Source organism: Antennarius striatus, chromosome 9 (assembly GCF_040054535.1).
Source record: "Antennarius striatus isolate MH-2024 chromosome 9, ASM4005453v1, whole genome shotgun sequence".
Classification (NCBI taxonomy): Eukaryota; Metazoa; Chordata; class Actinopteri; order Lophiiformes; family Antennariidae; genus Antennarius; species Antennarius striatus.
Genome location: NC_090784.1, coordinates 2,956,836 through 2,970,605, shown reverse-complemented (window position 1 = coordinate 2,970,605; position 13,770 = coordinate 2,956,836).

The following is a 13,770-nucleotide window of genomic DNA, read 5'->3' as shown; positions in this document are numbered from 1 at the left end:
TCCTTGTTATGCTTCCTTCATTGAGTGCCATCAGCATCATTCCTTCTGCAGGCTTGGTCCCTGGGTGAGTGCTGTAATCACAGAGTGATAATTAGTAAAGACTGCAGAGCGACATTGGTAACTTTTCACCATGATACAGAAAAGCCTCTGGACCCAGAGTGTGTGTCTTATCAAAATGTTGCCATGTCTATCATTCTTGGCAGTAATTTGTATTAATTGCTGTCACTGTCCATACTCTTCAAGAGGGTTCACAGATAAGCAAAAAAAACCCCCCGATAAGTCTCTCTGTGCTTCTGAAAACTGGCCTTCAGTGAACGAACAGCATGTGTCAGTTCAGTTTCAGTATTATCACAATGTCCTGGTGTCTGCTCATTAGTCAACTATAAACCAGCTCTCATGCAGACGAACAGTTTGTACAACATAAGAGGGAAGAGCTTTGTGCAGACATGAAAAAAGGGGAATCCTGTTATCACAAATACTGGAAACATAATATCACTAGAAAACTGTTAAAAACATATAATATCATGTTTCTGTGCAATAAATCAGAATAAAAACATATCATATTATTAGCCAGTAGCAACCCCTGTGACCCGCAATGTTGAAGAAGCGGTTGAAGACAAGACAACATTTTTCTGCCCTATCTTCTTTTCTTTCGGCTTTTCCCTTCAGGGGTCGCCACAGCGAATCAATTGCCTCCATCTAACCCTGTCTTCTGCATCCTCTTCTCTCACACCAACTACCTTCATGTCCTCTTTCACTACATCCATAAAGCTCCTCTTTGGTCTTCCTCAAGGCCTCCTGCTGCCTGGCAGTTCAAAGCTTAGCATCCTTCTACCAATATATTCACTATCTCTCCTCTGGACATGTCCAAACCATCTCAGTCTGGCCTCTCTGACTTTATCTCCAAAACCTCTAACATGTGCTGTCCCTCTGATGTACTCATTCCTGATGCTATCCATCCTGATCACTCCCACAGAGTGACCAGGATTTTAAGTACTTAGGGTCAACAGTCCAGAGCAATGGAGAGTCTGGAAAAGAGGTGAAGAAGCGTGTACAGGCAGGATGGAACGGGTGGAGAAAAGTGTCAGGTGTGATGTGTGATAGAAGAGTGTCAGCTAAAATGAAAGGAAAGGTGTACTTCCTGTTCCAGACCCTCCCCTATGGCAAAATGCTACCTGGTCCATCAGGACCAGGACCTCACACCACAAAATAGCTTCTTCCCCACTGCAGTCAGCCTCATGAACAATGCCCCCCCCCCCCCGGGTAACCATCTGCTCCTCACCACTCTGCAATGACAGTTTACTCTTTGGACTTTTTTTTCGCCTGTAAACACCAACCATATACCTCACCTCACCTTAATGTAAATTGTAAATATTTTCTTTTTTTATTCCTTATTCCTTGTTATTCCTAATTGCTTCTCTTCCACCTTCTCTTGCACCGACAACGCGTCAAGTCCCCCGTGTGGTAAAATTTACTGTACCTGGCAATAAACTGATTCTGATTCTGACAAAACTGTGATGAGACCAGCGATGTTGGTTGGTCAAGAGACAGTGTCATTGAGGACAAGACAGGAGACAGAGCTGGAGGTAGCAGAGATGAAGATGCTGAGGTTCTCTCTGGGAGTGACCAGTAAGGATAGGATCAGGAATGAGTACATCAGAGGAACAGCACATGTTAGAGGTTCTGGAGATAAAGTCAGAGAGGCCAAACTGAGATGGTTTGAACATGTCCAGAGGAGAGATAGTGAATATATTGGTAGAAGGATGCTGAGTTTTGAACTGCCAGGCAGGAGGCCTAGAGGAAGACCAAAGAGGGAGGACATGAAGTAATGAGGGAGGACATGAAGGTAGTTGGTGTGAGAGAAGAGGATGCAAAGGACAGGGCTAGATGGAGGCAATTGATTCGCTGTGGCGACCCCTGAAGGGAAAAGCCGAAAGGAAAAGAAGAAGAAGAAGAAGATTTTTTTTTTTTTTTTGCAAAAACACTTTAATCTCATTCAAACATTTTGCAGTTTTACATTAGATGAAAGCATTTAAGTGCCTCAGAAGATCTTTTCCCAAAAAAAAAACTCCAATCACATTTAACATTTAGAACATTTAGAACATTTTACAATTTTTCATTAGATGAAATTTCAAAAACACTAAACACTCAAAAACCTTAAACACCAAGAAACAAAGGGAAATACAATATAAAAATTAGTGCATTATAACAGGAAGTTTGCAAAAGTGAGGTGGTCATCAACTAAAGTGCATAGGACATTTTTGAAGAAGAAGAAGAAGAAAAGTCTTATATTCGGGCCAATACGGTACATCCGTTTAAAAAAAAGGCTTGGTGGCCTTTTTATTTTTTTATGATCAATGGGGGACTTAGAAAAATGAAATTTATCCTAAGTTATGGAGCACGCTATGACAGCAGAAATGACGCAATCGTAGACAACGGGGTGAATCCATATCAATGCAGATAAAGCAAGACACAAGGTAGACCAAAGAGGAGGTTTATGGATGTAGTGAAAGAGGACATGAAGGTAGTTGGTGTGAGAGAAGAGGATGCAGAAGACAGGGTTAGATGGAGGCAACTGATTCACTGTGGCAACCCCTGAAGGGAACAGCCCAAAGGAGAAGAAGAGGAGGAATGAACACAAGTGGTTGTTTTATCTTTCATCCCATGATCCAATAGCAATGCGTCCAGTGTGCTCAAAAACCTGTCACTTGTAGCCAGCTGGGATAGGCTCCAGCAACCCCTGTGACCCCCAAAGAGGCTGAAGATGAGTTGATTGCAATAATTTCCTGGATGTTCCAGGACATGTTGACAGACACCATGACACTTAGTGCTACCACAACTATATGTTGTTGATACAATTAACTTTCAGTTGCCTTGTTTTCACTAGCTAACAATAAGCTGAAACAGCTTTCTTTTGACAGGGAAGAGGAAATGAAATGAAACGGTAATCTGATATGCTGACTGTCTAGGCCAGTAATTCCAGATGGCTGCATCACTTCAGGTGCTTCTCCTGACTTTTAAGTGTCAATTTCATCTCATGCTTCATGTCACGGTAGACCTTCAGGTTACCAACAAAAACCAGTTTGGGTTGGCTTTGTGTGCACTGACAAGGAGATCGGGCTGAACCTGTTTCAACCCAAAAATGTGTAGCCTGACTCAATACATGCCATAAACATGACCATCTTGTTTTCAGATCTTTTCCAAACGGTGGAACATTTGATGCCTTCTTTAGTCAATTCAGTGCAAGCTGAAATGTGCAATAATGTCTCAAGATATTAAAAATGGATCGGAGTCAGGAATGTACTGATGATTGTCATGTAAATGGGCTCCTCCCAATGTCTCCAGTACAGCCCACCTGCTAGGGTTGGGTATCATTCACTTATGACTCTCAGGCTGCAGGATTCTTTCAGACTCTCAAACATATACACTCTTCAGCTGTAGCGTGTGTGTAGTGTCCACCCAGGTGTTTGTTACATCCTGCTTCAAAGCGGTAATGTATTGTAATTTTCAGTGTTCATCCATCCATCTGTCCGTCCCTCCATTAGTTCACCAAATATCTTCTCAACTGTTGCAGATGGAAAGATTAAACAAAAAGCACATTACTCGGGCAGCAAAGGGGATGAAAATGAGATGATGACCTTGACCTTGAGAAAACTTTGGTCCAATTTTTGGTCCACATTGGACCAAACCGGCCGCCCAAGACCTAATAGACTGAGTTACTGCCACCCCCACTGTCACGTGTGCTTGAATTTACATCACGTTTAACCTGCGTATATACCCTCTGTACATACATTCATACATAGTTGAAAATCATTCTGTGGTTCAACCATTATGTGATTTACAACGTGACATCCAGCATTACTTGCACAGAACAAGACACCCAAGATCTCCGTTCTGTCACTCACACACACACACATCACACACACATGCAAACACACATACTCCCATCTCCCAAATAGAGCTTTGATTCCTTAAAGTCACGAACTGGTGATTCTTTCCTCCCCACAAGACAACAGCAGCCGGGTCCTGGTCTCCCAGCTAATGGTGAACATGTGTGATGGGCAGAGGCTGAAGCCCAGCCTGACATAAGATATGGTCTGTTCCTAATAGAGTACAAACATCCATGCAGCAGTGGAAGACCAGATGTCCTAATGTTCATGTAATATGGATGTTTTCATGTGGGACCGGCCAAAGGAGGAACGCATAAATTTACTGCAAAGTGTTTTTCATGATTTTAAGTTGTTATTCTCACCCTTGCATTACGCTTCTATGAACTGTGTTTGCATACTGAAATAAAATTAGCATCTGTGTACAGTATTTTCTGCACTATAAGGTGCACTGAATTATAAGGAGCACCTTTAATGAATTGTTTATTTTATAATTTATTTCATATATAAGGCGCGCCGGATTATAAGGCGCATATAATAAAAAAATTGAAATAGATTAAAAAAACTAGTGGCTGTAGTTGCGCTATCCGTCCACTAGGTGGAGCATTCATGACTGTGAGTACCTTTAATCAGCTGTGCACCACCTCTATTGTTATTTCAATGAGGCCATTCTGAGCCTCATTAAGGAAACCTGATCACTTTATCACTTTGCCATCTTATAAAGAAGTCAACACACTTGGGTTATTCCTTAGCTGCTGAGATTTACTGATAAAGGTACTACAAAATACTGTAGTACAAAATTATCTAAAAACATAGTCAAATTAGATTTTATTTTTGTAGCTCTCAGTGACGTGTGGTGAGGTTCACGGAGGTGAGGCACCGACGTAATACTTCTGTGAGCCAGACAAAGTGGCGTATTTGCCACTCTGTCTGGCAAAATAGGCCATATTAAAAATCCTGACATTAATACTGGTTAAATTCATTACGAGTGGACCACTCAGTTTGAACAGGGTGGATTATTTCCTGATCTGAAGTTCGAAACAGATATTTTAGCTCCGACGTTCGTCTGTTTTTATTAATTAAATATTGTTTCAGTCAATTGGTAGTCCAGTCAGAGGTGAGGTGCAGCTATTTGCTGCTGCACTGTGTGTTCTAAACAATTTTCTAACCAGTTTTTAATGTCAGGTTGCTAATTTACTGGCAAATGTGACAATCTGTTTTACTCCTGCGGGTTTATGAGAAAATTATCGGCTTTTAGATGCGCCTTATCTTCTTCTTTTCCTTTCGGCTTTTCCCTTCAGGGGTCGCCACAGCGAATCAATTGCCTCCATCTAGCCCTGTCCTTTGCATCCTCTTCTCTCTCACCAACTAGATAGATAGATAGATACTTTATTAATCCCGGAGGAAATTGCATATATCCACTGCTCAGGCATTAAATAACAAATAATACTGGATAAACACCAGGAGAAAAGGAAACATTGACATCACAGGACATACCACAAGACATACATTACACTAACAGACAGACACATGCAGCACTAACAGGACTTATATACTAAACTATAACTAAAATATAAACAGTATAAAATTTAAAAATATTACAGTATTAAAATCTAAACAGTATAAAATAAAATCTAAACAGTATAAAATTGAATTAAAATATAAAACAGTATAAAAAATAAATAAATTTTATATATATATATATATATATATATATATATATATATATATATATATATATACAACAGTATAAAATTAAATTTAAATTAAATTAAATTAAATCCATATTCAACCCCTTGCTGACCTCGCCACCTCCCCCCCGCTCCTCCTGAGAGAGTCATTGTACCCCCTGATGGCACGGGGCACGAAGGAGGACCTCAGCCTCTCTGTGGAAGCGCTGTGTGACAGCAGTCTGCCGCTGAAGGTGCTTCTCTGCTGGGAGAAGGTGGTGTGTAGGGAGTGCCTGGTGTTGTTCATGATGGCCTTAATTTTAGACATGGTCCTGCTCTCCAGAAGCGTCTCCACAGAGTCCAGGCTCAGCCCGACCACTGAGCCTGCTCTGCGGATGAGTCTACTACCTTCATGTCCTCTACCTCATTACATCCATATTAATTACATCCTCATTACATCCTCATTACAACTACCTTCATGTCCTCCCTCATTACATCCATAAACCTCCTATTTGGTCTTCCACTAGGCCTCCTACCTGGCAGTTCAAAACTCAGCATCTCTCTGTCAAAATATATTCACTATCTCTCCTCTGGACATGTCCAAACCATCCCAGTCTGGCCTCTCTGACTTTATCTCCAAAACCTCTAACATGTGCTGTCCCTCTGATGTACTCATTCCTGATCCTATCCTTCCTGGTCACTCCCTAAGAGAACCTCAGCATTTTCATCTCTGCTACGTCCAGCTCTGTCTCCTGTCTTGTCCTCAATGACACTGTCTCTAGACCAAACAACATCATTGGTCTCACCACAGTTTTTTACACCTTTCCTTTCATTTTAGCTGAAACTCTTCTATCACACCTCACACCTGACACTTTCCTCCACCCGTTCCATCCTGCCTGTACACGCTTTTTCACCTCTTTTCCACCCTCTCCATTGCTCTGGACTGTTGACCCTAAGTACTTAAAATCCTCCACCTTCTTGATCTCTTGTCCCTGTAACCTCACTCTTCCACTTGGGTCCCTCTCATTCACACACATGTACTCTGTCTTACTGTGGCTAACCTTCATTCCTCTCCTTTCCAGGACAAACCTCCACCTCTCTAGCTTCTCCTCCACCTGTTCCCTGCTCTCACTACAGATCACAATGTCATCTGCAAACATCATAGTCCATGGAGATTCCTGTTTAACCTTGTCTGTCAGCCTGTCCATCACCATAGCGAACAAGAAGGGCCTCCGAGCTGATCCCTGATGCAGTCCCACCTCCACCTTGAACTCCTCTGTCACACCTACAGCACACCTCGCCACTGTCTTACAGTCCTCGTACATGTCCTGCACCGCTCTAACATACTTCTCTGCCACTCCGGACTTCCTCATACAATACCACAGTTCCTGTCTGGGCACCCTGTCATAAGCTATCTCCAGATCTACAAAAACACAATGCAGCTCCCTCTGGCCTTCTCTGTACTTCTCTATCAACATCCTCAAAGCAAATACTGCATCTGTAGTACTCTTTTTTGGCATGACACCATACTGCTGCTCACAAATGTTCACTTCTGCCCTTAGTCTAGCTTCCACTACTACTACTACTCTTTCCCATAACTTCATTGTATGGCTCATCAGCTTTATTCCTCTGTAGTTGCCACAACTCTGCACATCTCCCTTGTTCTTAAAATTGGGCACCAGCACACTTCTCTTCCACTCCTCAGGCATCTTCTCACTATCTAAGATCCTGTTGAACAACCCAGTCAGAAACTCTACTGCCACCTCTCCTAGACACTTTCACACCTCTACAGGTACTGTATATCATCAGGAACGACTGCCTTTCCACTCTTCATCCCCTTCAGTGCCCTGCTCACTTCATCCTGACTAATCTTTGCTACTTCCTGGTCCACAACCGTCACATCTTCTAGTCTTTGCTCTCTTTCATTTTCCACATTCATCAACTCTTCAAAGTACTCTTTCCATCTTCCCATCACACTACTGGCACCTGTCAATAGACTTCCATCCCTATCCTTAATCACCCTAACCTGCTGCACGTCCTTCCCATCTCTATCTCTCTGTCTTGTCAACCTGTATAGATCAGTCTCTCCCTCCTTACTGTCCAGCCTAGCATACAAGTCATCATGAGCTTCTTGTTTGGCCTTTGCTACCTCTACCTTCACCTTACGCTGCATCTCCCTGTACTCCTGTCTACTCTCCTCAGTCCTCTCAGTGTCCCACTTCAGCAAAGGCTTTAGCACTTTAGCAAAGGCCAAACAAGAAGCTCATTATGACTTGTATGCTAGGTTTTAATTTAATTTAATTTAATTTAATTTAATATACTGCTTCTTCCAGGCGGCACGGTGGCGCAGTGGTTAGCGCTGCTGCCTCACAACACGGCGGACCCGGGTTCGAGTCCCGCTCTGTGCGGAGTTTGCATGCTCTCCCCGTGTCTGCGTGGGTTCCCTCTGGGTTCTCCGGCTTCCTCCCACCTCCAAAAGCATGCGCTTCAGGTTGATTGGCCAGTCCCAAATTGACCATAGGAGTGAGTGTGTGTGTGAATGATTGTTTGTTTCTGTGTGGCTCCGCGGTACACTGGCGTCGTGCCCGGAGTGTCCCCCGCCTCACACCCTGAGACTGCCAGGATAGGCACTGGCTACCCCGCGACCTGCGTTAGCGGATTAAGCGGGTTGGAAAATGAATGAATGAATGAATGAATACTGCTTCTTAATTTCCCTTCGGGGATCAAAAACAGTATATTAAATTAAAATAAATTAAAACCTAGCATACAAGTCATCATGAGCTTCTTTTTTGGCCTTTGCTACCTCTACCTTCATCTTACGCTGCATCTCCCTGTACTCCTGTCTACTCTCCTCAGACCTCTCAGTGTCCCACTTCTTAGCTAACCTCTTTCTCTGTATACATTCCTGTACCTCCTCATTCCACCACCAAGTCTCCTTATCTACTTTCCTTCCAGATGACACACTAAGTACTCTCCTACCAGTCTCCCTAATCACATTAGCTGTAGTTGTCCAGTCATCTGGAAGCACATCCTTGCCACCCAGAGCCGGTCTCAACTCCTTCCTAAAAGTCATGCAACACTCTTCCTTTTATAGCTTCCACCATTTCGTCTTCTGCTCTGCCTTTGCTCTCTTCATCTTTCTTCACCACCAGAGTCATCCTACACACCACCATTCTATGCTGTTTTGCTGCACTTTCGCCTACCACTACTTTGCAGTCACTGATCTCCTTCAGGTTACACCGTCTACACAAGATGTAGTCTACCTGTGTGCTCCTACCTTCACTCTTACAGGTCTCCCTATGTTCCTGCCTCTTCTGGAAGAAAGTATTCACTACAGCCATTTCCATCCTTTTTGCAAAGTCAACCACCACCTGTCCTTCTGTGTTCCTCTCCTGGATACCAAACCTGCCCATCACCTCTGTTACCTGCACCAACATGTCCATTGAAGTCTGCACCAATGACAACTTTCTCACTTCTAGGCATGCTCTGCATCACTTCATCAAAGTCCAACCAGAATTTCTCCTTCTACTCCAGCTCACATCCTACCTGTGGAGCATACCCAGTCACAACGTTGAGTATCACACCTTCTATTTCTAGCTTCAGACTCATCACTCTATCCGACACTCTTTTTACCTCCAGAAAATTCCTAACAAACTCCTCCTTCAAGATAACTCCTACTCCATTTCTCTTCCCATCTACACCATGATAGAACAACTTGAACCCTGCTCCTAAACTTCTAGCCTTGCTACCTTTCCACCTGGTCTCCTGTACACATAGTATGTCTACCTTCCTTGTCTGCATCATGTCAACCAACTCTCTACCTTTTCCTGTCATAGTTCCAACATTCAACGTCCCTACTCTCAGTCCTATACTCTTGGAACTCCTCTTCTCTTTCTTCGCGCGAACGCACTTTCCTCCTCTCCTTCGGCTAACAGGTCAACAGCGCCGATGGTGGTCGTTGTTAACCCGGGCCTCGACCGATCCGGTATGGAAGTCATAGGTTTAATTCGCATCTTTGATTTGGCAAAAGTTTTACGCCGGATGCCCTTCCTGACGCAACCCTCTGTATTTATCCGTGCTTGGGACCGGCACAATAAGACACTGGCTTGTGTCCTCTTGCGGCTACATTTTTAGGTGCACCTTATTGTGCGGAAAATACTGTATTTGTTTTTAAAAAAATTATTCTAGCCTTCAAGTCTTTAAATTCAATTCAAAATATTATTTGCTATTTGTACATTCATTTTACAGGCACATTTAAAAAAAAAATTCCCGTCGTCATCCGTGTTGTTTGTGGGTTGATGGCGAGTGATTCTCAACACACCATGTTTAGTTTTAAAGATGTTGACAAAAATAAAATCCTTAACTCTTTCCTCCCTGGAAGCCATCCTGGACTGCTGCTATGAATTCCCTGAATCAATATGACTACTGCTCCTGCAGCAACTCTCACAAGTCACGAACAATTTTATATTAAAGCTCCAAATATATACTTTCTTTCACATAAAAATATTTGATAATCATATCGTTGAAGCAACATGTTTTTCAGTTAATATTGAAAGACACTATAAATTTGGGCAAGAAGGCCTGAGTTTGATTAAAACTGGGGCTATCCATGACCTTTCACTTTGATTAAAACCAATCAAAAATTGTAATACCGATGTGAGAAGGGGTGTATAGCTTTATTATATTATTATCTCATTGGATGAAAATCAGCACTTTTCCAGGACTGGTTGATCATTTACAACAGGTAAATACCAAGCCTGTAGTCAGGATGCAAGTACACACACATCTTCGTTTACCCTGCCTGTACTTGGGGTGTGACTACACACACATCTCATTTACCATACTGGCAGGCAGGATTAAGGAGAACAGAGTTAAACAAAAACAGTTATATCCAAGCATGATGCTTCCAAATGGTTGTTGTGGTTTCTTGGGGACAGACCGCAGCAACATTTGTTTTTCTTCATTTATTTACTGTGAAATGTTAATACAGTTCTCTACATAGTGTGACAAGTCATGACCGACTTTTCTATTTTTTTTAAATATGAAATGGTGACATCTTCCCAAGCTCCTCAGCTTCACATCCAACATCACATGTGTGCTTTTGGTGGGGCTCATTCATTATCCTGGTTGTAGAGCCTCATATCGAGCTTCATGAGCAGACAACAGTGATGCTGCCATTATTTACAATTAAATCTAGTTTTGAAGGACATTGTTCAGTTAAGATACCGATACAACCCCACACCATGAGCTCACAGTCATGATGCAGAAAATATTGGAAGAATGTTAATAAAGTCAAGCAAAACTGGACAGTCCAACATAGTTTTGTTGTTGCTCACAAAGTTCTATGCGATGATGCAAATTAGTCTGGAAGTTGCCTCTGCTTAGCCCTTTAAAAAGGAAACAGTAGAGCACTGTTTCAAAAGGTTCTACTCCATAATTCTTAACCCAAAGTTTACATTGTCAGGATGTAAAAGACTGTTGTCAAAACAACTCACAGCCAAAACACAACAAAAGTTATGAGGTTCTGCAGTAGGACTCGTTCCACTGGAGACCCTCTGATCCCATCAACATGCTAATCTTTAGCGTAGCAGACGAGGCCTGCCCCTGCTCGATTCTGTCTGGACCTAAAGTCTGTCTGAACCTAAAGTTGTCTTTGCACTCCTAGTTTTGTGAGTATTACTTCTCAGTATATTTTTTATCACCAGTCTTTTGTTCCAGCTATCTCTTTCTAGGTCAGTCTGATGCTGCCTCGGGGTGCTGGTGTGTAAATAGCAGCCCTTGTCTGTTTTGATATTGACCTGGGGTCCAGTGGGAGCTCCCGCTCTGTTCTCTGTTGAGTTCCCAGGTGTCTTCATCATTCCTCTCCTCACTGGAGCTGCAGGGCTTGTTCTTGTTGTTCAAATGGCAATGAAGAAAATACTGCATGGGACTTGACCAAGAATAGTGGATTCTGACTTACCCCACAGCATAGAAGCATGTTGAAAGAGACCACCCTGCTGCTCTGTGTTCTCATAACATCTCTAACAACCACAGAGGAGGTGTCGAGGTGTTAGGGTGGAAAGCTTTTATTTGTATGATTGGGGATCTTGGTGGAATCAAACAAAGATTATCAGTACATTGCCAATGGCTTAGCCAGGTTATGTTATCCGACGAGGACAAGTAATTTTAGACAAATATAGGGATGGATGAGGTGATTCTTGAATAAAATTCTGTGAGCTAATGAAACATACGTAGTCCAATGCGTGAAAGTAAGCTGAGGCTCATCCAGACTCCTCAAAGGTCTGCAGCACAGTCAGTCAAACAGCCCTAGACAAAAAGTAAGATATTCAATACTTTTATACAGAAACTCTTTATAATACCGTTTGAACAAGAAGGTGGTCTAATGAGTATTCCCCACGATCATGAATAGGGTTCATGATTGCCATGATAGAGAACACTGCACCCACCAAGCTACTTTTAAAACTTCCTACCTCTCATCATTCAGAGGAGGAATTTGGACCCCAATATGAGGTAAAGTTACAGAACTTAATCTCATTACTCACATGAACACCTTGGGATCATTACTAGTGTTACTCATGTGATACCAACAAAATTTTATTTAAAAAAAAAAATTATCTGAAGGCACACACAGACAGTATTGTTGGTCTAGGAAACCATTGCCTTCTACGTTCACATCAACAACAGACATCCACATTTTTGTGGATTTCAACGATACGCATTTTTATTTCAGCATTGCACAACTTCTCGCCAAAGTTTAAACTGTGACGTGACATTTGCATCGTGTATTTCAACAAGTGCAAATTAGAATTTCTTTGCATACATAGCAGCCTTCCATCATGTCATGTCATAATCATGTCATAAGGAAAAAATGTGCAGCTTCCTCATACCATTATGTTAATATCAATGTTTGATCATGAAGTGCAAAAAGGAATCAACAGGACTTGTTTTGGGTTGGTTAAAGAGAGTTCAGATATTCTACTGCTTTTGGAGCAAAAAACAAACAAAGGACAGAAACCATCAAGACATGATGAATGGTAACAACTCCTTAGGAGTCGTTACCATTCATCGGGAGGCTGTTGTCCTGCCCACCATTGTTTAAGATGCTGCAGTGAGCTGCACCCAGGTGTGAATGGTTGTTGTATTCTCTGGGGACTGAGATCAACCACAACAACCATATATACATTTATTTATTACTTTTCTTGACTTACCTCAACCTTGGTGACAGAGAACGCGCATTAACACTTGCGACTTCAACTCATCGCAGATTTTTTGTAGGCAGTCACATGATATGGTACGCGCATTCTATTGGCTGACGGCATCTAGAAGTGCGCTATGTTCTGCAAGTCTCTGAATTCGTTGAGTCCCAAAAGTGCTTTAAACAGTCTATCAGAATGTTTTAAAGGTAATACAGATAGAAGGTGGTTTATTAACAGTATGGGGAGGGATCATAAATGTTTAAATTACCGTAAATAGTAAGATAAATAGTTTGTCGCTCTATCGCGGAATTCGTTATTCGCGTGTAATTCCTAGAACGCATTAACCGCGAGGAACGAGGGTGCACTGTATTTAAAATCAGGATAACATTAATCACATTAAATATTTTAGCATTCATGACTGTTTTTGATAGAACTGTTGCTGAGTTTAGCCTGTGGACTAATGGCATTCATGTTCACCACTAGAACACGCTCACATCCGACCTGAGGATAAACAGCTCCAGCTTTGTTGATTACTGTACATCACCATTAAATAGATCTTAAATTTCAGACCTGAGATGGACAACACTTGAAACCATTCAAGAGTTCAGGTGTACTCAGTCTGACTCTTCGTTACAGAAAGGTTATTTACATCCCTCCAACCTGCAGGAAGAACTGCAGAGGTACGGCGATAGAGAAGAATCCAGCCATCCCCGTCCCTGTCCTCATTAGTGCAGCACTGCTCTCTCTCTCACACACACACACACACACACACACACACACACACACACACACACACACACACACACACACACACACACACACACACACACACACACACACACACAGTATTCTGCAGCTCTACACAGGCTGACAGTTTGAAGATAGGCCCACTGTGCTGAGCGGAGCGGAGCCAAGGGCTGTGAGATGAGAAAGCCCCTGAGTAAAGGAGAATGCAGGCGAACGTTTGTAATTGGGCCCTGAGTATCAGCTGCCAAATATCTCCTGTTAGTTCTCTGC